At 38.0% G+C, this 25,466-nt stretch overlaps 1 protein-coding gene across 1 annotated transcript in view; it reads right to left on the bottom strand.

The window, feature by feature from the left end:
* Nucleotides 1-25,120, bottom strand: part of Slc7a2 (solute carrier family 7 member 2) — a 64,113-nt gene extending 38,993 nt beyond the window's left edge. Inside the window, exon 1 of the mRNA XM_076853756.1 lies at nt 24,989-25,120. The gene's annotated coding sequence lies outside the window, so the exon portion shown is untranslated. The remainder of the gene's footprint in view (nt 1-24,988) is intronic.
* Nucleotides 25,121-25,466: the final 346 nt, after the last annotated feature.

Consider the following 25,466-nt stretch of genomic DNA (forward strand, 5'->3'; position numbering starts at 1 on the left):
CACACCGGAACCTGTTATCTATGATGGTGCCCCTTTCCTAGGACATTGTCCTGTGAACGAAAAGACAATTTGTTAGGCAATCAAAAGCAAATGCAACAAGTGCTAATAATTACAACTAAGATCTCTGGCCACTTGCTGCTTTCATGTTTGGGTTTTTTATTGTATATTCTCATGGCATACAACATAATGTTCTTATATACTTATTCATAGTGAAATGGTTACTATAGTCAAGCAAATTAATACATGCATCAGATCAGTCACCTTTAAAAAAAAAAGACTTCTAAATAGTTTTCCAATTAGAGAAATACCCATAATGAAAGGATAATTTTAAAAACACAAATGTAGAGAAAATATGTAGGAAAAGGGTTCCATATTAGATTACAATTTTATCTAATTTCAGGAACAGAGTCAAGTTCTGAGTCATCCTTGACTCCTGCCCCAGTCAATAATTTTTGGTGACTTCTTCAATACTAAAAGTTAAGGTGCTATTGCTAAAAAAAAAAAAAAAAAAAAAAAGGAGCAAGCACACGATATCACAGATATTAATCATGGAGGCTAAGAACTTGTTCCTGACTTCTACATGGTGGCTGTTACTTCTGCTACAAACAAGAAACAAGCCAGGAAAAAAAAAAAAATCAGGATTAGGTGTGAAAGTTACAACTGTATACATAAATGCACAAACATTTCATCTGATTATTTTTACTAATTCTTAAGGTGGGGATAAAGAAAAAATAAAAGGCAAATTACTTTTTTTTTTTTTTTGGATAATTTACAATTATTCCCATACTTCTAGGCATAGAACAGAACTTTAAGATGGCACTCATGCAAAATTAAACACTTGAAAAATTTCTAATGAGAATCAGGTGTAGTTATATTGCCACCCATGCACCAATCTTACAGGTAAGTGATAAAAGTGAACGTCTAAAAGCAACCCAATGTGGGAGCAGCTTGGGATTTTCGATGCCCTCAGACAGGTTTCTACCTCTCAGTTCCTCATCTTCTTACTGGTGAAATGAAGAACACAGTGTCATTCTTGGAAGGATGCTGTAGGATCCAATGAGATAGATACTCGAAGTGCAGAAAAGGCAGGCACTTAATTTATTATTAAAATATAAACCAAAGTCATGTATTTGAAATTCTTGTCTCAGAACACCAAAAATAATAATAAAAACCCCACTTATAAAAACCACCTGTTTTTAATGAGAGAGGCTGTGTATACACAGAAGTTAAGACTTACAATGAAAGGAATTGCTGATCACTAAAGAAGAGAGCTCAGGCCCAAAGACTTTTTTCCAGGCACACAGACAACTAATGAGACTAGATCAGAACCCAGGTCTCCCTGTTCCACACAGCGTTCTGATGACCTGTGACTGAGTGGTTCTCTAAAGCTGCCACCTCATCCCTTCCCTGTCTCCATGAGATTTTGTATAAATAGTCTCTCTCTTTACATAAAGCTCCTTTATGTTCAAACACCAGCATACAGACATTAGAGTCTTTTGAAGGCAGGTTCAAAACCGTACAGATAGGGTATCACTGATCTGCAATGCTTGGGGCCAGAAGTGTTCCAGACTTTAGAGATTTTGTGACATTGGAATACCTGTAGACTTTCACTGGTTGAGCATCCCTATTCTGAAAATCTAGACTTTTTTGAGCATCACTTTGGAGCTCAAAAAGTTTTAGATTTTTGAAGTTTGGATTTTCAGATTAGGGATGCTCAACCTGTCTTTTAAGTGTCAGGAGACTTGAGAAATCAGAAGCTGAATCTTACAAATACATGCTATCATTAATTCTTCTTCTTTTTTTGTACTGAGGGTTGAACCCAGGAGCACTCGACCACTGAGCACATCCCCAGCCTTATTTTGTATTTTACTTAGAGACAGCGTCTCACTGAGATGCTTAGTACCTAGCTTTTGCTGGGGCTAGCTTTGAACTTGTGATCCCCTGACTCAGACTCCCGAGCTGCTGGGATTACAGACATGCACCACCACGCCCGGCTCTTGTTAATTCTTATAAGAATATCTTTCCCATATAACACATACTTAAAACTAAGAAATATCCATATACTATTAATTTTTGGCAACTACATGGGATTTCCATTTCCTGAAGTATATGGGTAGGATACTCTGAAAAGCTTTCCTACAAAAACCCAATTAAATTCTGAATATATGAAAATGTGATAGATTAGCACTCAGGAGAAAGTAAGGGAAATTTCACAAAAGGTTAGTGGCGGAGGGCATGAATGAGATGGAAGCAAAAGAGTGGATAGAAAGTTAATGTGATGGGGAGAGATGCCTAGGCAAGTGGGAAGCCGCAGGCCCTCCTCCAGATGAGAGAGTTGAAACCAGACTACAGTGCTAGACCAGGACAAAGAGGACTCAAGTGGTCCAGGTCAGTGGCATTTTTGTGTACCTAATAAAATAGACTTAGCATGTTTTATATACCAATGTATATCCTCCGTGGAGGAAAGTCCACTTAATTTTGGCCTTCAGAATTTCTACAGATTAAATTCAACAAAATATGGGCTCACAATCAAAATATCCCAAACACACACTATTAAATAAACCACTACAGATTAAAGTCAACAGGCTATATGTGAAAGTTAATAGAAACAACATATCTAACCCTCCTCAAACTTCAGATTAGGGAAATCTCCACTAAGCATAAGGAATAGCTATGTAGAAAAAGTTTTAGAAAATAAAAGATCAAACTTTTAAAAAATGAATCAAAGCAGAAAACTTACGAAATCACCCACCCAGGTAGATTTTAAAAATAACTGAAGAGACCTCTTGGAAAAATATAATCACAGAAAAATTTAAAACTTAGTAAATGAGTTAAATGGCATATTAGACACAGCTAAAGAATTCCTTAACTAAATGGAACACAATAATTACACATAGGTTATTACCAGGAAAGAGAGTCAATAGACTTGTTTAAAGTATGCATGGCAAACTTCAGATCTAAGCACCAAAAGAAAAGAAATAGAGTTCATATAAGTCAAGTAAGTAGAGGAAGTAAATGGAATAATAAAATCCAAATAGTACAGAATCGTGGTCAGATTTGTATAATAGTTTCCTTTGAAATTTGCTTCATGGCTTAAACTTTATCTTATTGGTTTTTGGGTATGTTTCTTATGGGTTTATAAAGAGTATAGATTCTCTAATTTCTCGATGCTGAGTTCTGTGCATGTTAGTATAACACATTTACTTGTGTATTTGTTTATTGTTGCTCCCTGTGGGTTAATTTCCATGAGAGTGAGGACTTTGTTTTGTTTATGACTCTGTCATTAATGACTAGAACAGTGATGCACAGTAGAAAAAAAAAGGAGGTAAGAAATGGGGCACAAATAAAACATAAGTTAAAATGACAGAAACATGTCTAAAGGATCAAGAATCTCCGTAAATATGATTGACAAAATTTCCTGTCAAAATCAAAGAGCATCTATTTGAATTTTTAAAAAACTCATAACTGAGATATATCAAAACAAAAGAATATGGAAAGGTTGGAAATAGATGGAGAAAGAATAAACAGGATAATAATCATAATAAATAAAGAAAAAACAAGCAGGCAAATGCTGATAAGTAGAGAAAGAAAATTCAGGCAAATTCTAATAAAAAAGAAAGCAGAGTTTTTATGTCAATAAGATATTACATAACCATGTTAATATAAGATATGATGAACTTTGAGGCTAAAGGCCTAATAATTAGAGCTATTACATAAAAATTAAAATTATTATTATATACTTGAATAAATTCAACTACATTTCTATGTATATGTTAGTCAGTTTTGTTATTATAACAAAATACCTAAGGCTGGGAGCTTTATAAAGAAAAGAAGTTGACTTAACTCAAAAGTTCTGGAGGTTCAGAGGCATGGAACAGACATCAGCTTAGCTCTGGTGAAGGCCTCATATGGTGGATGGCATCAAGATAGGAGTTCATGCAAGAAGAAGAAATCACATGCCTAGACAGGAATCCAGAGTGTAGGGAGAGGCCAATCTTGTTCTTCTAGCAACCTTGTGGGAACAAATTCAGGGTCCTCTCCCCAAGAGCAACAACTCCAATGACCTGACCAGCTCTAACTTAACCCCACCTCCCAAGGGTCCCACCACCTCTCAACACTGCCACACTGAGGACCAAGCTTCCAGTACACAAACCCTTGGGGGACAAATCACATCTAAACCATAGCGATGTACTAAAATAAAAACACTTCAGAAAACATAAATCAAAAACTGAAAGAAATATGGGGACAAACTGAGGAATGCATGCTTAATGAGAGACTTCAGCTCACCTCCCTCGATTATTGATGTTAAAAGTACAAAAAATAAGCAGTATTACAGATGATGTGAACAGCTAAACTAACATGGTTTTATTAACTTATAAACAGCAATCAGTTCTACTGTGCATCACGGTTCTAGTCATTTAATGTCAGAGCCAGAGCCGTAAACAAAACCAAGTCCTCATTCTCAGGGAAATTAACCCACAGGGAGCAACAATAAACAAATACACAAGTAAATGTGCAGGCAAACATGCTAGGAATTCTGAATCAAGAAATTAGAGAATCCATACTCTTTTTAAACCCATGAGAAACAAAACTGATAAAATTTTAACCCATGAAGCGAATTTCAAAGGAAACTCTCATACAAATCTGACCACAATTCGGACTGGTGAGCTAGTTAGGTCAATCCCAAATCTACTTTAAAACTCAAATGTTTTGGAAGTTTATGGATACACTGAGGAAAGAACTGTAGGTCAACAAACATCTTCCAAGTTTTTAAATGCCCCACTTAAAGAAAAGGACCTTTAAGCTACCCTAGAATAATTGTGCTAAATGTTTTAGTGCCTTCATCTCAGAATTTATTAGTCCATTCTATTTTTTTTAAACACTGTTGACTGTTTAAAAATTCTTCAATACTGAAAATCTGAATCTCTCTTGCCTATCTTCATTTTAATTTCCTCTATCACCAAGTCCCCTGGATTCATTAGGATTAGGCTCAGATGTCAGGGACAGAAAACCCAGATGGCAGTGGTTTGAACCTGCAGCTTTATTTCACTGTCCTGTCAGGCAGGTCTAGAGTTCATCTGCTGAGATCTACAGATCAGGGACGTGAGCTCCTTCTAGCTTATTCCTGTCAATTCACTATACAGCATTCACCCCAAGGTCTAAGCAATCTCTTCAAACTCCAGTCCTCATATTTGCATTCCAGTCAGTACCAAGTAGGAAGGGATAAAGAAAATACCCTCCCACACACCTTTGAAGGATATTTCCCAGAAGTCACAAAGGACATTTCCCCTCACTTGATATTAGCTAGAATTCAGGGCTGGGACGTCACTCAGTGGTTTGCTTGCTTAGCATGCACAAGGCCTGGGCTCAATCCCCAGCAGGGAAGGGGCGGGGAGGATATTAGTAGAAGTGCTTCAGTAGCTACAGTATGCTTCATGGGAGACTAAGAACCCAGTCTTTATTTTAGGTATTCATGCTTATGCCCAGATAAAAACTGGGAAACAGATAAGGAGGACAAGCAGCATTCTTTATTCATTGTCTGAGAAAACAGAATCCTGCCCAGTCTCTCCTCTGGACCACCCGCCCGCGTAGGCACAAACAAGTGCAGGATGCACTCAAGTCCCGGGACACAGCGTCAGTCAGGTTTTTAGGCTCTCAGGCCCCAAGTACAGCCTGGACCATCCCCCCCCCCCCTCCTGCCTCAGAGGCTGAGTTGCTGCAGGCACTGCAGTCATTAAAGGCACAGTCTCAACAACATTTTGTAGCCTCTGTTAAAAAACAACAACAAAGACAACAACAACAAAACAACTTTTCCAAATGCAATTTCCCTAGGCATGGCCCCAGGTAAGGCTTCCCTGGAGAGCTGCTTGACAAAACCTTCAACAGGAAAATGAAAGCACCGAGAAACTGGCTTCCGCATTTGGGTTTGATTTTTTCCTTCACTGGCTGCTCATGAGCAATGCATCACTGTGGGTGTGGACACAGAGCTGGGTTTCCTTCAAGCCTTCCCCTCTTGTGTTCTCCTCCTTCGCCAAGCTGTCCCAGCACCCCATGCTAATGAGACACTTGCTGCCAGAAAGCTGAAAAGAGGCCACAGCCCAGTGCCACGTCTCCTTCCTGTGAGGAGCCCCTCTCTGGGCTAAGTCCTGCCCCTGCTGTCTTCACAGTGTGAAGCTCAGAAATGGAATTCCAGAGGCACCACATGGATGTCAGGCAGGGATGAGTGTGGACGAGCAGTAGAACTTTTTCAGTGTAACTTCTTTAGTGCACACAAACTAACAGGACAGAAACTGTGCCTAGAGTTAAATACCAAGGAACTAGCAGAATACTGCCAAATTCATCTGATGCAAATTCTTAGAACCCTACACTCTGTTCCCTTGCCATCAATCACAAAGAACAAGCACAGGTCATTTACAAGCATTTTTGTACGGGGGAGAAACAAAGTACACCAAACATTGCCTAAGTTCTACAAGTATTTCCCTCCATGTTTCTGAAATACAAACGTTTCTTTGACCTCCTTTCATCAAAACATACAATTTCATGTTTTAAGTGTATTTTTTCCTAGAAGTAATAAGTATCTTAAAAAGGCTCAGGGACTACAAAAAACCCAAACAGAACAAAACAAAAAGATTCAAAAGATGAATAGGAAAAAAATCATAGTTACTTGCATATATTAGCCTAATCAATAATATCAACAAATCAGTCAGAGTAAATATCATTATGGTACTATGTGTTTTCTTTCAAAATCAAATTCCATCTCAAAAATGCTGAGCCTGAAATAGATTTACAAAATGTCATTTCAATAACATGTATCTTAGCTCTAGATGAAAATTTTAAATGATTTTCAAAGAGGTAACAATTGATTTGCTTTTAAGACACTTTCAAAAATCTTATATAGCAGTTTTGTGGTCACAAATGAATAATGAGTGTAAAATAAACTAACATGTTCCTTCATTTAAAAATACATCCTCTTTCTTAAAAGACTTGGAAATTTGCAAATACTACTACTGCTTATGGGGACTTATAGTACTGAAGATTCCTTCAATCTAAAATTCACCCCATAGTTCTGATTTCATAGGAGCTTATTACTCCTTATTGCAATTCAGACACCTCAATGGGGGACCCCAACATAAAGTCTTTACCCCAGCATTCAAAGTCTCTACCATGACCTCGATCCATATAGTTAGACTTCTCTCTCAGGATTAAATCAAACAATATAAATGAAACGTTTGAAACAGCGTTGGCACATAGAAAGCAAGTAATAAATGGGAACTATTTCCACAATCTTCTTCTTCCCCTTCCCTTTGCATAGATCCGTACACTCCACTTTCTTTGATCAAGGAGAATCGTGTGCTCTTGCCAACAGGTCCCATAATTTCCAGGTTTTTTTTTTTTTTTTAAGACAGTTTTATTTAAAGTGACATTTCTTTATCTCGATGTCAAATATGTAACCTTGATACAAATACAGGAGGAGTTCTCATGCTGTTCCATAATCAACAATGTCTTTTTAAGAAAAAACTTTTTGTAGTTATAGGTAGACAGCATGCCTTTATTTTATTTGTTTATTTTTATGTGGTGCTGAGGATGGAACCCAGTGCTTCACATGTGCAAGGCAGGCGCCCTGCCACTGAGCTACAGCCCCAGCTGTTTTAAAGCCCCAGCTTTTTAACCTATTCTTAAACATGGAGATGTTCTTTCACACCTCTTTTATGGTCTTTCTCAAATCCCAGCTTCTCCATTAAACTTCCTCTTGGCTTCTGTGAGGGGTTTCCTCCTTTGACAGCCCATAATACCCTACTGACACCTCTGTGGATGGCATCCATCACTAGAGCCCTGCACTAGAGCAATGTCTGTATTTAGCTTATCACCTCATTCTCAAGGCATGCTCATTTGATAAAGCTAGAGGGCAGCCTATTGGATGCATCTTCATATGACCCCTTCCTTTGTAGAGTTTACTACCTGCCTTTGAATTGAAAAAGATAATAAAATATTTTTAATTTTTTGGAGTGAAAGTACATTTCTGTGTTGAATAATACTTATGATTTTTATTTAAGGATAAGGGTTCATGTATGCACACACACACGGATTCCAACGATTCCCCAAGCATAAGATGACTCTGCTTTGAAATATATCTTGATGGAACATATACTATAATAAAGTTTTTATCTTTGAGGATTCGATACTAAAACATATTTGCTATGTGTAACACAAAAACCAATATTTTTAAGACTGAAAATGCTTTGGTTACTTATCTAAATCTCAAAATGTCCCCAGTTTTAAGTCCGCACCAAACAGTATCCCACAAGCTGAACGTGAACTTTTGCCTTTCTCATCTGTAAATTAGAGATAATGATGTGCCTGCCTGTATTCTCAAGACCTGGAGAACCTCTTATCTTGATGTGAATGATCTTGATGTGAGTGAGGGAGACAAGAAGAAGCTGCAGTGAAAAAAGTTAAGAGACTGGAGGATTTGAAGTAAAGATCAGGAAGCAACGAAGCAGCTGAAAATACACAGCTATATATAAGGCAAAAGAAGAGCCCAATGATTTAGTCCATAGCCTCAGGAAGGCTCACCTGGAGAATGGCTGGGAGGAGCCAGAGGTAGAGGCAGGAAGCTTGCAGCTACACGGGGAAGAGAAAATGGCAGGAATATGGAAGTGTGTCTGATATTGCCTAATGAGAATTTGATCATCAATTCAAAATCTGACAAGCATTCCAGAATGAGACAGGCTCATAAAATGTACACAGATATACTACCATTGCTGTGATATTTACCTCTGGTGCCACTACTGAGACCCAACTTTTATCAAGGGAACACAGTTTTAGGAACTAGGCTAAGTACATTAGATAGGTTAACCTAACTAAATTACCCAATAATGCTATGAGGTAGGTACCAATTATTATCTCTAATTTACAGATGAGAAAACCAAAGCTTAGAAAGATAAACTACTAGCTAGTTTTACATACTCCCCCTCCCCCAATTCTTGTGTGATTTTAACACCTCAGTGTGATAGTATTTGGTGCTGCAAACTTTGGGATGCAATTAGGGTTAGAGGAGACCATGCGGGAAGGACCCCCATGAGAAGAGTCTGAGCTGGTACTCTACCATGTGAGGGCATAGAGAGAAGAGGGCTAGCTAGAAATCAAAAAAAGAGCCGCAAGCAGAACCTTACTGTCCTCAGACTACTAGCCTCCAGAACTATAAGAAATAAATGTCTGTCGTTTAAGCCTCCCATCCTGTGGTATTTGTTACAGCACCTCGAGCAGACTAACACACTAGTACATATCAAGTTTAAGATCCTAAATTAAGTCTGACTCTCCATGATAGATTAAAATATGCATTAATATTTAGAAGTAATATAATGATTTTTTTTTTTTTTTTTTGATACTAGGGATGGAACTCAGGCACTTTACACTGAGGTACATCCCGGTCCCTTTATTCTGTTTTTTTTTGTTTGTTTGTTTTTTGAGATAGGGTCTTGTTAAGTTGCTAAGAGTCTCACCTAGTTACAGAGGCTGGTCTCAAACTTGTGATCCTCCTACTTTACGTAGCATCCTAAAGTACCAGCATGGACCAGTTCACCCAGCATGAAGTCTTACAATAAAAACAAAAATAAAATTTGTTGACTAATGTTCTATTGTGTTGTAGCCACTGAAGTTTTTGATTAGATGTTTGCACCATCTAAGAGACAAGCATGAAGTTTATATTTCTTCCACAATTCAGTTTTCCACAATGAACACTGGGTTGAGGAAACTGACTGCTGTGTTGAGCAAAGTGTTAATTACCACATCCCAGGAAGTGAGAGGCACAGGCAGTTCTCCACGAATAAATAGTCCTGTTATGAAGCACACATTCTAAACTGAGATGAAATACTATCCCGTGTGTGCCTTCAGGAAAGAAACTTGTCGCCATAGCTTGGGGAAGAGCCAATACTGGCTAAAGATTACATCATGGAGCTCAGTATAGTAGCTGAAGAGGATTGTGAAATAAGAAGAAAGAAGAAAAAGGAATAAACATCTGAGCTATCATATGGGGAGAAAATGTAATTCAAAGGGGATTTCATTTTTAAGCAAGATTCTTCTACACCAGATATGAAAATGACGAGTAACAACTAAGGCTCTTCATTGCTCTTCTGCTATATTGTTAGGCTCCCGGCACAGGTAACTTTATTTATTCCTTACCACCACTAGAAAAAGCATCCCATCTTCAATGATGAAACTTAAGCTCAGAGATGTTAAGTAACTCGATCAAAATCACAGAGCTAGAATTGGCCCTGTGTAACTTCAAAGTCATATCTTTTCCTCTATGTCACACAACCTAGAAGCTATGAGAAATGCAGAATTCTGTCTGTTCCCAGGCTCTAGGCAGCCTACCTAACACTGAGAAATAAGGCTTAGCTTACAGTTCCCTGCATATGTACAAACCAGGAGTCGAGAGTGTTGGCAGGTAGTTTACACCAAACTCAACACTGTACAAGACTTCACACCCCACTCAATATCCTCCTCTTGCCCCAAAAGTGGCATTCATGTAAATCCATAGGGATTAGAAAAATTTTAAAACTATAAGGTATATCTGCATTATTGATGCATTCTGCAAAAGTATTCAAGGGACATTAAACTATGACATATATACTATTCAGATCAAATAAATATTGATTTGGTAAATCTAAGTTTAAAGGTTCATCTGATACAACAAGTCTATTTTGGTATTAACAACTGTAATTTCCTTTTCTGCCCCCTTTTTCCTGTACTCTAGTGGCACACAGTTCTACCGATAAGTCTACCCATCAGACATAAAATAATTTCCTACAAGACGAGAAAAGAAATGCTCCATCATTGACCTACTTAGCCCAATCCATGCCATCAGATACTGGGAATATCCAGATCCCATACTAACAGATTTTTTTTTTTAATCCTTATCTTTGCAATCAAGTTTTCATGGAGTCTCCACCGCCTTTATCCTAAGACACAAAACCGACTTTTCTTCCCATTCAAATACACTTCAAGAGAAATCCAGAAAACTTATAATTTTAAGTTATTCTAGAATCGGACGGCTTAAAGGGCTCAGCTCTCACTAACTGCTACATACTTCCCCGGCTTTCCATGCATTTTAAGATGGGAATATGTATTTGAAATCGCTTTATACACCACCGTGTTCTGACGCTATTTAAGATCTAAAAGAAAAACAGAGGTCTTCTGGGTTGCAGTTCACTCCACATCTAGTCTTTCGAGAATGTCAGGGACTTTGCTGATTTCTTTATAACTATTTATCAGTCACTGCTTCCAACGCCCAATGTATGCTTTAGGAACCCACAATTTTTAACTCGATCACTCTCTGGTTCACCAGTTCTCCACATTCCTTACTATTCTGCACTTTCTGTTTCATTCATTTATGTTACTTGCCTGGATCCAGAGAACTGAGACCAAATCAGTGGAGGTCTGTTGAGGTGAAGGAAGTCTCACAAATGTGCAGAGGTGTTTTTCTCCTAAGCAATCCAGTAAGGCTGAGCTTGTATCCTTGTACACTTTCTCCCTCTCTCTCTCTCTCTCTTTTTGTGGTACCAAGGATTGAACCCAAGGGTGCTTAACAACCGAGTGACATCTTCAGCCCTTTTAATTTTTTGAGACAGGGTTTGGCTAACTTACTTAGGGCCTTATTAAGTTGCTGAGGCTGGCCTCAAACTTGCAAACCTCCTTCATCAGACTCCCAAGATGCTGGGATTATAGGCATGCATCACCATGCCTAGCTGGGAGCTTGTACCCTTACAGAGAAGAGGGTGTCTTTAATATTTATGTGCACTTTTCAGGTTGAGATAAGCCCAGGAAATTTTCTCCCCCTATGCTATTCATTATTATGCATATGAATATATGTATTATCCAAGGAATAAACTGAAATTTCTTAAATCTTGGAAAATAAAGGGTTTAAGTTCTTTATGTGTGTAAATAAAGGTAAAGTGTCACTTTCTTTTTTTTTTTCCAGTGCAGAGCAAATTTGTAACTATAAAATGCTTTAAAACTCATTAAGATGGCCACAATTAAAAGGTACAGAGAAAAAAGATATAAGGCTGTGGACAAAGGGGCTGGGGATGTGGCTCAAGTGGTAGCGCGGTCACCTGGTATGCACGCGGCCCAGGTTCGATCCTCAGCACCACGTACAAACAAAGATGTTGTGTCCACCGAGAACTAAAAAATAAATATTAAAAACTCTTTCTCTCTTTCTCTCTCTCTCACTCTCTCTTAAAAAAAAAAAAAAAAAAAAAAGGCTGTGGACAAATTGGAACCCCTGTGTGGTGGTGGAAATATAAACTGGTGCCACCACTGTGAGAAACAGTATTGTGCATTCAAAAATCTTAATTACCATGTGATCCAGTGATTTCATCTCTGGATATGCACCAGAAAGAAGGCAGGGTCTTAAAGAAATATATGTATGCCCACGTTTGTAGGGGCACTATTCACAATATCCCCCGCTCCAAAGTAGAAGAGTTCCAAGTTTCCACTTGGAATATGGATAAAGGATCAGCAAATGTGGAGTATTCATTTTTTCTACAATGGATATTATTCAGCTTTAAAAGGAAGCAAATTCTGACACATGCTACAACAGAGATGAACCTTGAAGACATTATAGATTGAATAAGAAAGTCACAACAGGACAAAGACTGTGTGATTCCCTCTTATGTGAGGTCCCGAAGGTAGTCCCATTGATGGAGACAGAAAGCAGAATGGTGGTTACCAGGGGCTAGAGCAGGTGGGGAAAGGGGAGTTGTTTAATCAGTATAGTTTCAGCTTTGCAAAATTAAAAAGTTCAGAGCTCAGTTGCACCACAATGTGAATGCACTTAATACTACTCAACTGCACACTTAAAAAAGCTTAAGAGTAAACTTTTATGTGTATAAAATTGTGGTGGATAAAAAACTAAAAATAAACACTTTAGGAGGGTTGAGAAAAGATTATATACTTTTTGCTCCAAAACACTTGGGGTTCTATTTTTTTAATGATTTTAAAAATGATACTGGATTGTATGACTCTGGGACCACGGGAGAAAAAAAAAAAAACATAGCTTTTTGTTATTCAGTTTTGGCTACAGATGCACTAAGTTCCAAAAGCTCCTTTTCATTTGTGTCTGCATCTAAATACACAGAAAAGTTCTGCACTTACTAGGCATTCCATAGTTACTGAGCAGTCATAGTAGTAAAATCACGAAAACTGAGATTACAAAGTTTAAAATTTCTCTGATCTGGTATGCCAAAGATTTCTAATCATCTTAAAAGGACAGATGATTTTGTGAAATCAATGGTTCCACGCATCAGTTTGTTAGGAGGTAGCTTATAGAAAGAATATAAATTTTAGTGGCAATAAAATGAGTTCCAACTCTAAATTCTAACTTTCAAGAGTCCAAGTTGCAAATGGGAAATTTTTTAAACTGAGAATGTTGCTGTTTAGGCTTTGGAAAGCCCCCAGTTCACTGCCTTGTAACAGTAAACCCTTATAAAATAATATTATCCTTGAAAAACCTAATCTAAAACAAGTAGATGCTTTGCATAATAAAATGTTAAATGTATACATAACACTTAATGCTTTAGAGACAAATTATATAGAATACAAAGGTGATTGAATTCTATCTACTCTATATCACTTGAACAGTAACAAAAGTTAATAGCAGAATTTTGAAAGGGAGCAACTATATTAGTTCAATTCTAAGCATGCATTGAGCCCTTTCCAGCTCCATTTAAAAGTTACTCAGAAGCGATGCTTCCTTGCAAGGTTAACATGATGGTACAAATGAATGCAGAAAAAAGATTTTGAGTTACCATTTTCACTGGTTTGTTTCTATCCTCCGAAAAGGTTGTAAATTATCCTATAATTAGCATATTTACAGAAAGGATTGAGGGAAAAAGGAGTGTAGGAGAACTAGCAAGGGAGAGGACAGCAAGGATGCCCCACCTGTGCCACAAATATGCTGAGTACAGGCTCCTCACACCCTGGCACACTCCCCAGAGTCTGTGCCAGATGCACATAACCATGTTCTTCAAGGACAAACTGATCCAAAGAAGATGATACAAACTTGAGGCCAAGGACAGCAGAGTTAAGGGACACACCTAGGACAAGATCTATAAAGGAGCTCAGCCTTCAGAGGTGGGTCTCTGGTGAGCACAAGAGTCAGGTTTAAGTAGGTTTCCTATTCACTCTAAAGAGAAGAAGAAAATGGAGGAGAACAGGAGGAAAAGAAAGGGAGGAAAGAAGGAAAATAACCAATGGTAAATTACTCTTTCTTAAACAGCCCTTACCCCAGGAATGTCCCAGTTACAAATCAGGGTCGCTAACATCTGTGAGTGGCATCATACCCCTGTGGTCAGGAGAGACCACAAGACACTTTTGGTGGGAAAACCTAAGAAATAATGAATGTGCTATGTTTCTTGTTCAGAGCAGAAAACTTAAGGGTTCTTCTGATGCTTTAACCACTCCCTCCCTGTCTTCCTAGCCACCAAACTAATTTGGAAAAATCAGCACTGTAGTATGAGGGGTTAAGATGCTAAGGGAAAAATGCTGATTTCACCCATTACAGTTACAGATACTCAATGTTTTATTGTCTTTAAATACAAAAATATTATTTATATTACCAGTTGGGAAATATTTTGAGTTTTCTGCAGATATGTCTCTCTCTATATAGTGGCCAGCTCACTACATAATACACACACCTTTGAGAAATGGTCAGACATGGTTCTGCTTGAAATGAAATGTAATGCATAGGCTGCTTCTGAGTCTAGAATCTCGTGATTTACTAATGCTAACAAGTAATATCATGTCTTTAAAGATGTGAAAAATGTCAAGCCAGGAAATAATTCCAGTAGGTATTCTATTCAAATGGACAGTAGAGAAAAATTGCTCCTTAAAACATTTTTCTGCATATTATCATTTTGCTGGGGGTGAAGAAAAAGAAATAATATTTTTTTTCTTTTATTTTACACTTAGTTTTTTAAAAAAGAACACCCCCCCCATTAATTCTTGAAAACAACCTTAATTTTGATTCATGAATACAAAATGAGAAGTCAAATTACATAGTTCAACTTTACTGATTCCTCTGGTATAATATGTAGTGCATGAAAATTACATGTGGTAAATTACACTGTTAAAACAGAGAGTTTGAATGTACAACTACTATTGGTCCTGAAGATTAGGGCTGGTGTCCACACTCTGCTAGTAGATCTCCCCAGATGCCCACCATGAAAATCCAATCAACAAAAAGACAAACAATGGATTCAAAACTGGATCAGTACCCAATACTTCAAAACTGGATTTGCAGAAATTATGTGGCTCTTTGCAGCTTTAAAAGTTTAAAATCTTTACAAATAGTGCTTTCCCTTTTTAAAGTCACAGTAACAATTTAGCACTTAGAAAAAGAGACCAGGCATACCTAGAGGTAACATTGCAGTAAAAAGAGAAAAAAAAAATTAAAATAATTTACAGAAATAACTTTTTAAAAATTATATTATTTTATTTTTTTAGTTGTAGATGGACACCCAGGGCCTCATGAATGATAGGCAAGCTCTGTACCATTGAGCCACAACTCCAGCCCACAAGAATAACTTTTAAAGCAACAATACTAGGTTGTTTGTCCTTCACATTTCTTTTGTGTTCTGTAGCAAAAATGATCAGAGCAATGTAAATATGTTATTCATTATCCAAAAAAGTTCATATGATCCATTTCAGGGCAGATAAAATGCATTATCAACAGAAATTTTATGCAAAGTCTGCTCTTTTTTTGTTTGGATCACTGAACTAAGTGCAAACCATCTGTTACCTAGAAAAATCAGAAAAAGTAAAAATTCACACAGCTTTCTTTTTTTTAACACACCCCAATAGCACTCCAAACAGACCTACTTTTACACAAGCACCATTTATGAGGTTTAAATCTTAATGACTGTAAATGGCTTTAAAACCCATATTTACAATGCTTTTATGTTTTAGATTGGCTATATTTTTCTGATTTTCCACAAATGTATGACATTTAATAAAATTGTTCATATGCTAAGAATGTCACACTATTAAAACGTCCTATCAAACACACCAAGCTCTAAGAAATTTTTAAATCTAAAAACCTTTCAGTTAAAATTGTATTTTAATCCTATTTATAAAATTCCACATAGGTAGTTTGTTATAGCTATTATGATTTTCTTTCATGAAAGCAGAATGGCCCGATATAAATCAGGATGTTTTCCAAGTCAAAATGCTTGGACTATTGTCTTCGCTTGGTGTCTCACTGTCTAACCTCAGCTGACTTACATCTCTCTAGACGTCAGCTCCTTAACTTAAAAAAGAAGAACTCTAAAATGTCATTCTTGGGAGTTTACTTCCCTTCCAAATGCATGTAGCATTGTACTCGGCTCATAGGTAGTACCAGGAACTTGGAAACTCTCCACAGCCAAGGGAAGGAGAAATGAACACTTCTAAAGTGTTAGAAAGTTTCCTTAGGGCAGTTTTAAATATACTGCTTACAGCTTGAAATACAAAACCAAATACCATGCCCCAGAATGCTGGAGATCCACCCCAGAACCTTAGGCATGCTAGACCATCACGCCCCAGTCCCTCACCATTTTTACAGTAACAAAATCAAACTATTTCCAGGATACCAAGCCTTATTCATGCATCAACCATCAAATAAAAAAGTGATTTTTGTTTCAAAGGTGAAATTTCCAGTTTCAGAGAGTTTAAAACAGGCACCAGCCTTGATGTTTTCACAGCTCTAGTACTATGAATTTTATCAACACCCACGATTGTTCCTCAATGGTATGTGAATCTGTTTTTTGCTATTTTCTGGATGAATAGTGCACACACAAACCTTACTCCACCTACATAACCACTAAATGTGATGCATTTTTAAAAGGTTTATTTTCCCCTTGGTGCAACAAAACATTACAAATCCTTACAACGCATCAAGCAAGAACTTCTGCACAGAATCAACTCTCAAATTCCTCACTTTGCCTTATTATTATTCACTCAGCACATTACTAAACACAAGGAAGAGGGAAGGCTTTTGGGTTTACATATTAAAAACAATGCCCACTGGGCTGGGGATGTGGTTCAAGCGGTAGCGCCCTCGCCTGGCATGCGTGCGGCTCTGGTTCGATCCTCAGCACCACATACAAACAAAGACGTTGTGTCCGCCAAAAACTAAATATTAAAAAATTTTAAAATAGAAAAAAAACAACAATGCCCACAGTGATGCTCCCCTTGCTCTTTAGTATATGACCTCTTTGGTTTTATTCTACTGGGAGTTTATTAAATTCCAGAGATTTCCACAAGAGCCACCAAGGCAGCAAGACTGGATTTCACAGTCACTCTCTAAAGATGCTTCAACTTTAAAGAAGATACTGACTATTGCTATTCATTCTTGTTTTTTTTTTCCTGTTTGTGGATGCATTTACAAATACTCAAAATCATCGTGGCTAAACCTCAGAATTAATTTACTTCCTGGTCCAGAGGCACATGTTGAAATATGCTGAGTCTGAGAATTTGGAGGAAAAGATGGTGATGCAGGAAACTAAAGTCCAACATGTTCCTTCAAGGCCAGGAACAGCTTCTACTGTGAAGCAGTCACCCCAGTATTACTAGTGTAGCTCTTTGACTCAGAGTGCCCCCCACTGCCACACCTACCACAGAGCCACTCTCAGTCCTTCCCTGAAGACCAAAATCCATCTTTAATCATTAAGAGGAAAGGATACATGACCAAGCCCCCATCCTGCAGAGAATTTTCCTACAATATTTTTCCGAGGAGTTAAAATGGTTTCTGACCACAAGGTTCTTGTCCTAGTATCTTAAAACAGTAGCTGTCCACTGGTTGGTATATAGGCAGTCTTGAACTTCCACAAATCTCACAAAAAATTGTTGGGTGTTGGGGTGCAGTCTAAATGTCTGTATGTGCTTTCTTTTTTTAATGGGGAAGTGAACTGAGTGGAATGGGAGGATACACAATTTCATCACAAAGTATCTACATATTCCCCCAAACATCAAGGAAGCCATTTCTATACGGAATGGCTGCTGTGAACTGAGGTTCTTATTTATATCACTGACTAGAAGTGTAATCAGAATGGACAGCATATCAGGGTAAAGGAGGAAGAGCTCCTTTCTTATTCTATCTTATAGACACAAAGAATAGGTGAAATTGCATTAGCTCAAGTACTAAACTGAATTAGTAGGTCACTAAACTAAATGTATTTCCTTCTAACATTATTAGAAAAGACTGCTGAAAATTATTTCATTCAATTTCAAACTGAATCTCTTTAATTCTCCCACTTGATCCAGTCGCTCAGTCCTTCCAGATCTGCAGTTAAATTTCAGAGATTGCTCAAATAGCATGGACTTCAAAGTTGTAAATATTAACTATTCTACCTAACAAGAAAGTGAACTTCTCCAAAACTGTTAATGTAATTTTTTCTATATTACTTGTCTGTAATGTACAAAAAAGGCAAAGAGGATTTGGGAGGAAAATAACTCTGAACATACACATAGATTCTTTAAGGAATTCGTTTAGAAATGTAACAGATTTAATAAAGCTACTCTGGCAATTCAAAATGACCTCAATTTTATCCCCAAATGGAGACCAATTCTATTAATATTGGCTTTGCTAATTATAATTACATAAACATTTAAAAATATCACTTCAAGATTATAAATTGTGAATAAAGGGCACCTAATGAAAAATAAGGTTTTCAACCTTCTGTATTATTTAAAATGATCATTAAAGCAGACAAAAAAGTCTATACAGAGTAGCTTAAATTTGGGTGAATGAAATTTTCCCAGAGGAATTCATATCCAATTTGATACAAACTGTCAGGAAACTTTATTTGAATTTTTATCAGAAAAAAATACCTAGGATAAATTCCAACTATCCTCTGAACTATTGGCCCCATATAAAAATACTAAGTGCCTTTTACTTGAAAAGACCAAGAACATTGTTGAAGTGAAAACACAGTAAATTTCAGGAGGAAAAAAAATAAAAATCCATGTCTGAAAAAAGCCATCCTTCCAAAGGATAAGGGGGAAAATTCTCTCAATAAAAATATTCTTTACTTGAAGGAAAAACACAAAGGAGAGATTTTCGAAAATTTTATTCACTAATTTATTTAGGGGAAGTCCATGTAAAATCTTATCCATATATCACTGAAAAATACAATACAATGAATGCTTACCCAGTATCTACCAAGAACTAAAACGACAGATATTTATTGGCCACTGATGAACAAACAATGTCAAGAAAACAGTGTGTTGCCAAGAATTATGAAGGAAATTCTCAGTACTCCAGGGTCATTAAACAAAATCTTCATGTTTTTTCAATTAGAAGAAATGGACTCACTCCAGCACTCCTTTAAATAATGTCCCTAGTAGACTGAAACGTAAGTTAATTTCTTGCCCACTCCCCATTGTGCCCTCATCTTAGGAATGATTATCAAGATTTTTTTTTTTTTTTAAAGAACTAGAAACTTGGAAGTTGAGGCAGTGGTACACACCTTCACGTCTTCATGGATCACTACACTGTCCAAGAGAAGAGCTATGTCTGACAGGAATTGAACATTACAGAAAAACATTCTTAAAACACACACACACACACACACTTACCTAATAACCAATGGTAGGTCACTAAACTGAATGTATTTCTTTCTAACAAAGTACTCTTCCCTCTAGAACATGGAATGGACAAGAATGTCTTCCACCATCAACATTTTATTAGTTCTTCATCCATGCCAAGCTGAAAGCCAAGACTGGAAGACGCTGACTGCTTTCTGGGGTGGTCTTCAGAGGGTCTCCTGCTGCAGCAGCAATAATAGAAGGGACAGCTGGAAGCCTCTCAGGATTTGTGGGTGGTAAATTCACTTGGAGTTTGTGTAAAATCAGTGTAACAATTCAAATGAGAGTAAGAAATTAAGATATAACTTTACATTCTTAATTTGATTGCAGTTTTGAAATTTTAGTCTTTGTGATTTCTATCTAAAATATAATCTCTTGAGTGGGCAAAGTGGAGCAACACCTTAATCCCAGCTATTCAGGAGGCTGAGGTAGAAGGATTGCAACTTTTTACTTGTGAGATCCTCTCTTAAAAATAAAAATATTGAGGATATAGCTCAGTAGTAGAGTTCCCATGGGTAAAATCATCAGTAGTACAAAGTAAAAATAATAATGAAATAAAATATAACCTCATAGAATACTGTACCTTTTCTCTCAGATCTTTCAATAGTTTGTCAACACCCAGAGGCAGGGACCAAGTGACTTATTCTGTGTTTCTCTACAGACCCTAGACCCAGTCCACAGTCATATATAATACACATTCATTCATCCATAATGAATGAACTAAACTTTGATGATGAAAAACTCCATTAGATATTCTTAAAATCAAAGTTACAAAGTCCTGTCTCCTATTCCAATAGAATCTCCATGTATCAAAATGCCACTCAGTAATTTGGTTATTCATACAATTACTAAATTAACTTTTGCATAGGAGTAGTGGTACATTTTACACATTAGTTTCACAAAAATCAAATTCAGTTGTTTCCACTTCTTTTAGAAGCCATACAGAATGAATGATGAGCAGGGGGATTATACACAAAGAATCTACTTGCTTTGATTAAATAAGACACTGCATGTGATACATAAATGATATCCCAGTCCTGCCACTCTAACACATTTCAAATTCTAGAAAGTCTGTGATTTTTAAGAAGCAGAAACTGTATTGCATTCAGAAAATCTGCCCAAAGTTCGTATTAAGGAAGCCAATAATGCAGAAATTGCAAAGAGATTTTTATTATTTTTTTAGATTCTATATAAATTAACTGTTAGTTCCACTAGTGACTACTGCCACTCACCATTTACCAAAATAATGGCTAGATACCACAGACAAGGTATCTAGCCATTAAGAAAATACCCTAGCCAAACAATCTTTATGTTTTATCACGATCAAGGTATCAACTCACACAACATTTTTCTGCCAACAGAGAAGTAAAATCATGAGCTTTAAATTTTACTTTATAATTTGACTTTCTGAGGAGACAAACATCTGTTTTTCAGTGGAATCTGCTTATATGACCCCTGAAATGGGTACCAGTACAGTACAAAATGAAGGTGTCCGGATCACAGCCTTGTTTGGTCTCCATAGAAACCCCAAGCTCTATACTCTTTGATCACTACATCTCCCCTAGAAAGAAATGAGCTTTGATGGGGGGACAGCATTGTATTTAATATAATTGTATGTTTAGGGAGCCTTTGATACAATTGTATGTATGATAAAGCCAGAATGGGTTAAGAGAATTTTCTCCCACAACTGTGGGAAAAACTAGTAAGAATCAACAAGGGACATAAAAATTCTTTGTTGTGTATTGTTCACCAAATATTCCAAAAATGAATATAACAGTGTTTTTTTTTTTTTTTAACTCCTAGAAGAAAGGTCATGTAATGTTCTCATATCATTTGCCTTATAGCATGCAGCAGCACTTTTTTATTTTCCTAGAATGTGCAGGTATAGATTCATAATTTATTTCATTTTTAAGGGAAAAATAAGAAATAAAATCCAATACATGACATACCCTAGCGGGATGATCCAATCTTGGATGAATAAAGTTCCATGTCAAGCTAAACCAAGATTTTCAACAATGTATTAAATCAATAGGCAAAAAAAAACCAAAAAAACACAACAGGGAATCACAGATCTCTCTGTAGACAGAGATTCAAACTAAGCCTAAATAAGGACAGAAGAGACATAATTCACATTCAAATCCAGTCTTTTAAGCAATAGCCACAATTACACATACCTTTCCTTAAGTCAATACTAATTATACTTACCAGTGAGAAGGTTACCACAATGGCAGCAGAGGTTCTCAGAACTAACCTGAAGTTTATGAGTCCATAAGCATGTAAAAAACAACAATATACTCCTTGTTTCCATAGACTAACATATACCAGTTCTGTTTACTAAATTGGACAGGAAAAATTAATAGATGAGGGCTGGGCTGTGGCTCAGCAGTAGAGCGCTCACCTAGCATATGCAAGGCGCTGGGTTCGATCCTCAGCACCACATAAAAATAAATAAATAGATAAATAAAGGTATAGAAAATTTAAAAAAATTAATAGATGAATCATATGCTGAGATTGTTTTGACTAGCTGGCACCTGAAATGAATCCCCATTTGGTTTGGTTTTGTCAAAATGGCATCCACATACCCATAACCACCACCACCGCTTGTAAAACAGCCAGAAAGGCAAATAACAGGAAATAAAAGAGAAGTCAGGATAAATTTGTTACTAGCAGTCAAACAAAAATGCTAAGCACATGTGCTTTTACTGATCATCTTTGTAGATATCTTCATAGATCAGATGCATTAATCCCCTGCTTTCTGAAGCGCACAGTACTGAAATCATCTGTTGAGAGGTGGTAATATTTTTTTTATACAGTTATGGCAAATTTAAAAAATTGCTCTTTTTAATTCTCTATCAACACAGAATTTCCCAAAAGTGAAAATAATCATCAAATACCTCCAAGGCTGGAGCTACACATTATTGTTCACATAGTGGTATTTGTTCAACCTTAGAGACACACTAACCATGTGCTATGAGATGCACAACTGTGTTGCTAATGTAGAGAACAATGGAAAGAACAATTTATTAGTTTTTTGTTGTTCTTCGAGGTTATAGCTATATGGATCTGAATACTACACAGAGGTTTAGAATAAGTTAAGCAAATTTTCTAAGCCATTCATCACGTGGTATCACCTAAGAGAAACTTTAAGTATTTAGTTGTATTGCAAAACATTTAAATGATGCACATAGTATCAAATGTGAAAATTCAGAAATATATTCAACTGAAAATTTTACTTTTATTCTAAATGTTTGGCATCAAGAAAGCAATAAGAAGTCAATCTTCAAAAATCCATGTGTTCACACCCATTTTTGTGAAAGAGTGAAGCAAAGAGTAATATAAGGGTGTTTTCATGATTGTGTTTTGAAAGCTGGTCACTGAAGGGTACCAACATAAAGCCAGCAGATGGCTCTGAAACACACACACACACACAGGATAGGGGGCAAACAAATATAACAAACCAGAAAGGAAGACATTAACCAGGCTAAATAAGTCATCAGAGAAAATCTACATGGGAAGGACCATTTGAAAAAAGTACGACCAAAAAAAAGAAGATGCAGGTTCCATTCCTGGACAGAACAGTCAGGACAAAAAATGAGCTATGAGAAGAAAACAGGGACCAGGCACTGTCACTCTGCAACGGTGAGCACATGTGTAGTGATAGAAAAGAAACATTAACTTTAAAACTCTTCAGACACGTGTGTTCAAGTGGCAAAAATACATAGAACTATAAGATGAAAAACTCCAGAGTATGCTCAGATTTCTCAAATGACCACAGCTATCATGTCTCTCCTCTCAGTTTCTAGTCTCTTTTTACAGTCTTCTAACTCCAATGACAATGACTGAAGACTCTGGAAATCAAGCTATGCTGATATGCTAAAGAAGTCAAGGACTCTGCAAACAGAATCTCTGCAGATACCACAAAGTTTTAGTCTGGTCTCCAAGGCCTGCCATACCTGAAAAGATTAAAATGGCTTAAGGCAAATGACATTTACAAATCAAGGCAGGAAACTTGAAAAATCAATATATATGTTTATATATAACATGGACTCCCGGAGTCACCCTGGAGTAGTCAACTAACAACATTTTAGTAAAGGGAGGAAAAATGGTTCACATTCTGCGCTGAGACACCATTTCATGTCAACCTTCTGTGAAGTTAGAAGGAAAAAGGATTTACTATCCCAAAGTAATCATAAGGAAGTATAGAACATAGAATGGTTTTATCCTGCCTATGTTGAGAAAAAGACAACAAACACAAAGCGTTTCACTTTCCTGAGAAGATAATTATTAGTAGTACTGAGGGAGGAAAAGGGGGAAAAAAAAAAAGTTTTAAAACACAGGCTCAGGCAAGAATCAACAGGCCGGAGACCACATACACTTCATAGTCCAGTCCCTAGATTCAGGTAGTTCTGTTTCAGTAAGATCTGAAGATATTCCCTGTTCAAACGTCTAGGTCGATCTTATCAGTCCGAAATGAGTCACCTAAAATCCTCTCTTAAAGTTTTGCATAAGTGTATTCAAGTTTTGAATAGAATGAACTTTTTTACTCTTGAAATCTAGGTAGTTTCCTCTTCCAAAGCCTTGTATGATTTTGTGACTTTTGCTAAATGTATTTCTTTGATACAGCTACACGGTACCATTTCTGATTACCTTATTCCATAGATGGGATATATGTGAAAATTGAAGGTTTAATATTCTCTGGTTGAACCGGCGTTCTGTGGCGACGGGCTTAGCAATGAGTGCTAATGCCTCACGATGTGAATTTCCAGTTCAATGCTGAAGGCTTCACAAAATGGACTTAAAAGATACACCCTATCTCAAACACGTTTAAAACTACATCCATTTACTTTAAAATGCCAATTTCAACACCAGGAAGGGGCCATTTTACCTGTCCTACCAGGTTTCCAGCAGGAGGTGAAAAGGCTTCCAGCAACCCAAGCCGTGTTCCAAATTTAAACCAAGAACCCTGAAGGTGCAGAAGGCGACTTCTGGGACCTTTCGTAAGTCCCAGACACAGGACTGGCCTACCTTTCCGGGAAGGGGTGCCCGCCCCCGACCCCGGAACAACAGTGACCCCCACGGAGTCCGGGTGTCAGGCTTTCTCCCAGCTCTCGCGACCCGCGCGGCTGCTGCAGAGCCCGACGCGGCTAGACAAGGAGAGGCGCACGGCGGAGCGCAGCCTTGCAGGGTCTACAGCTGCAGCCTCAGCCCACAGCTCCCGGGATCTCCTCCTAAGAGTTACTGGAGCCCGGCCTCCGGGCAGCTGCGCGCAGCTGGACACGGCCTGAGAGTCCCCGCCACACTTATTCCCCGCCAGCCCCCGACGCTCAGGCCGCCCCTCTGTGCGGCCGCAGACCCGGCAACTTACTGCTGCGCTAGGGCCGACCGAGGGGGCGGTGGTGGGCGAGCTTGTCTTTGCGCAAGGCTGGAAGTGGCTGGAAGAACGGCCGCCACCTCGCTCGTCCCCGCTGAGTAGAAAGCCTGGCGCCGAGCTGCACTAGGCGGGCTGGGCACGTGGGCGTCCCTCTGTGTAGCCGCTCCGGGGGCGGGGCGAGGGGCGGGGAGGCACCGCCTTCTCCCGCCCCCGCGCTTGCCGACCCCCCTCCCCAAGCCCGCCTCCCACCGGGTCGGTCCCGCGGCTGGCCAATCCTCTGAGTGGGCGGCGTCCAGCTCTGCTCAGCTGGGATTGCCTGGGGCCAGCAGCGCTGGCACACGTGGGCGTGCACTCGCCTGGGTCACAGTGGGTGGGCGCTGGCTTGGAAAGGAGGATCTTGGCGGGAGAAGAAATTCTCCATTTCTTTGGGGGCACATAAGCTTAGGAGCATTTCCGAAGTTTCTCCTAAATG

Source organism: Callospermophilus lateralis, chromosome 4 (assembly GCF_048772815.1).
Source record: "Callospermophilus lateralis isolate mCalLat2 chromosome 4, mCalLat2.hap1, whole genome shotgun sequence".
Taxonomy (NCBI): domain Eukaryota; kingdom Metazoa; phylum Chordata; class Mammalia; order Rodentia; family Sciuridae; genus Callospermophilus; species Callospermophilus lateralis.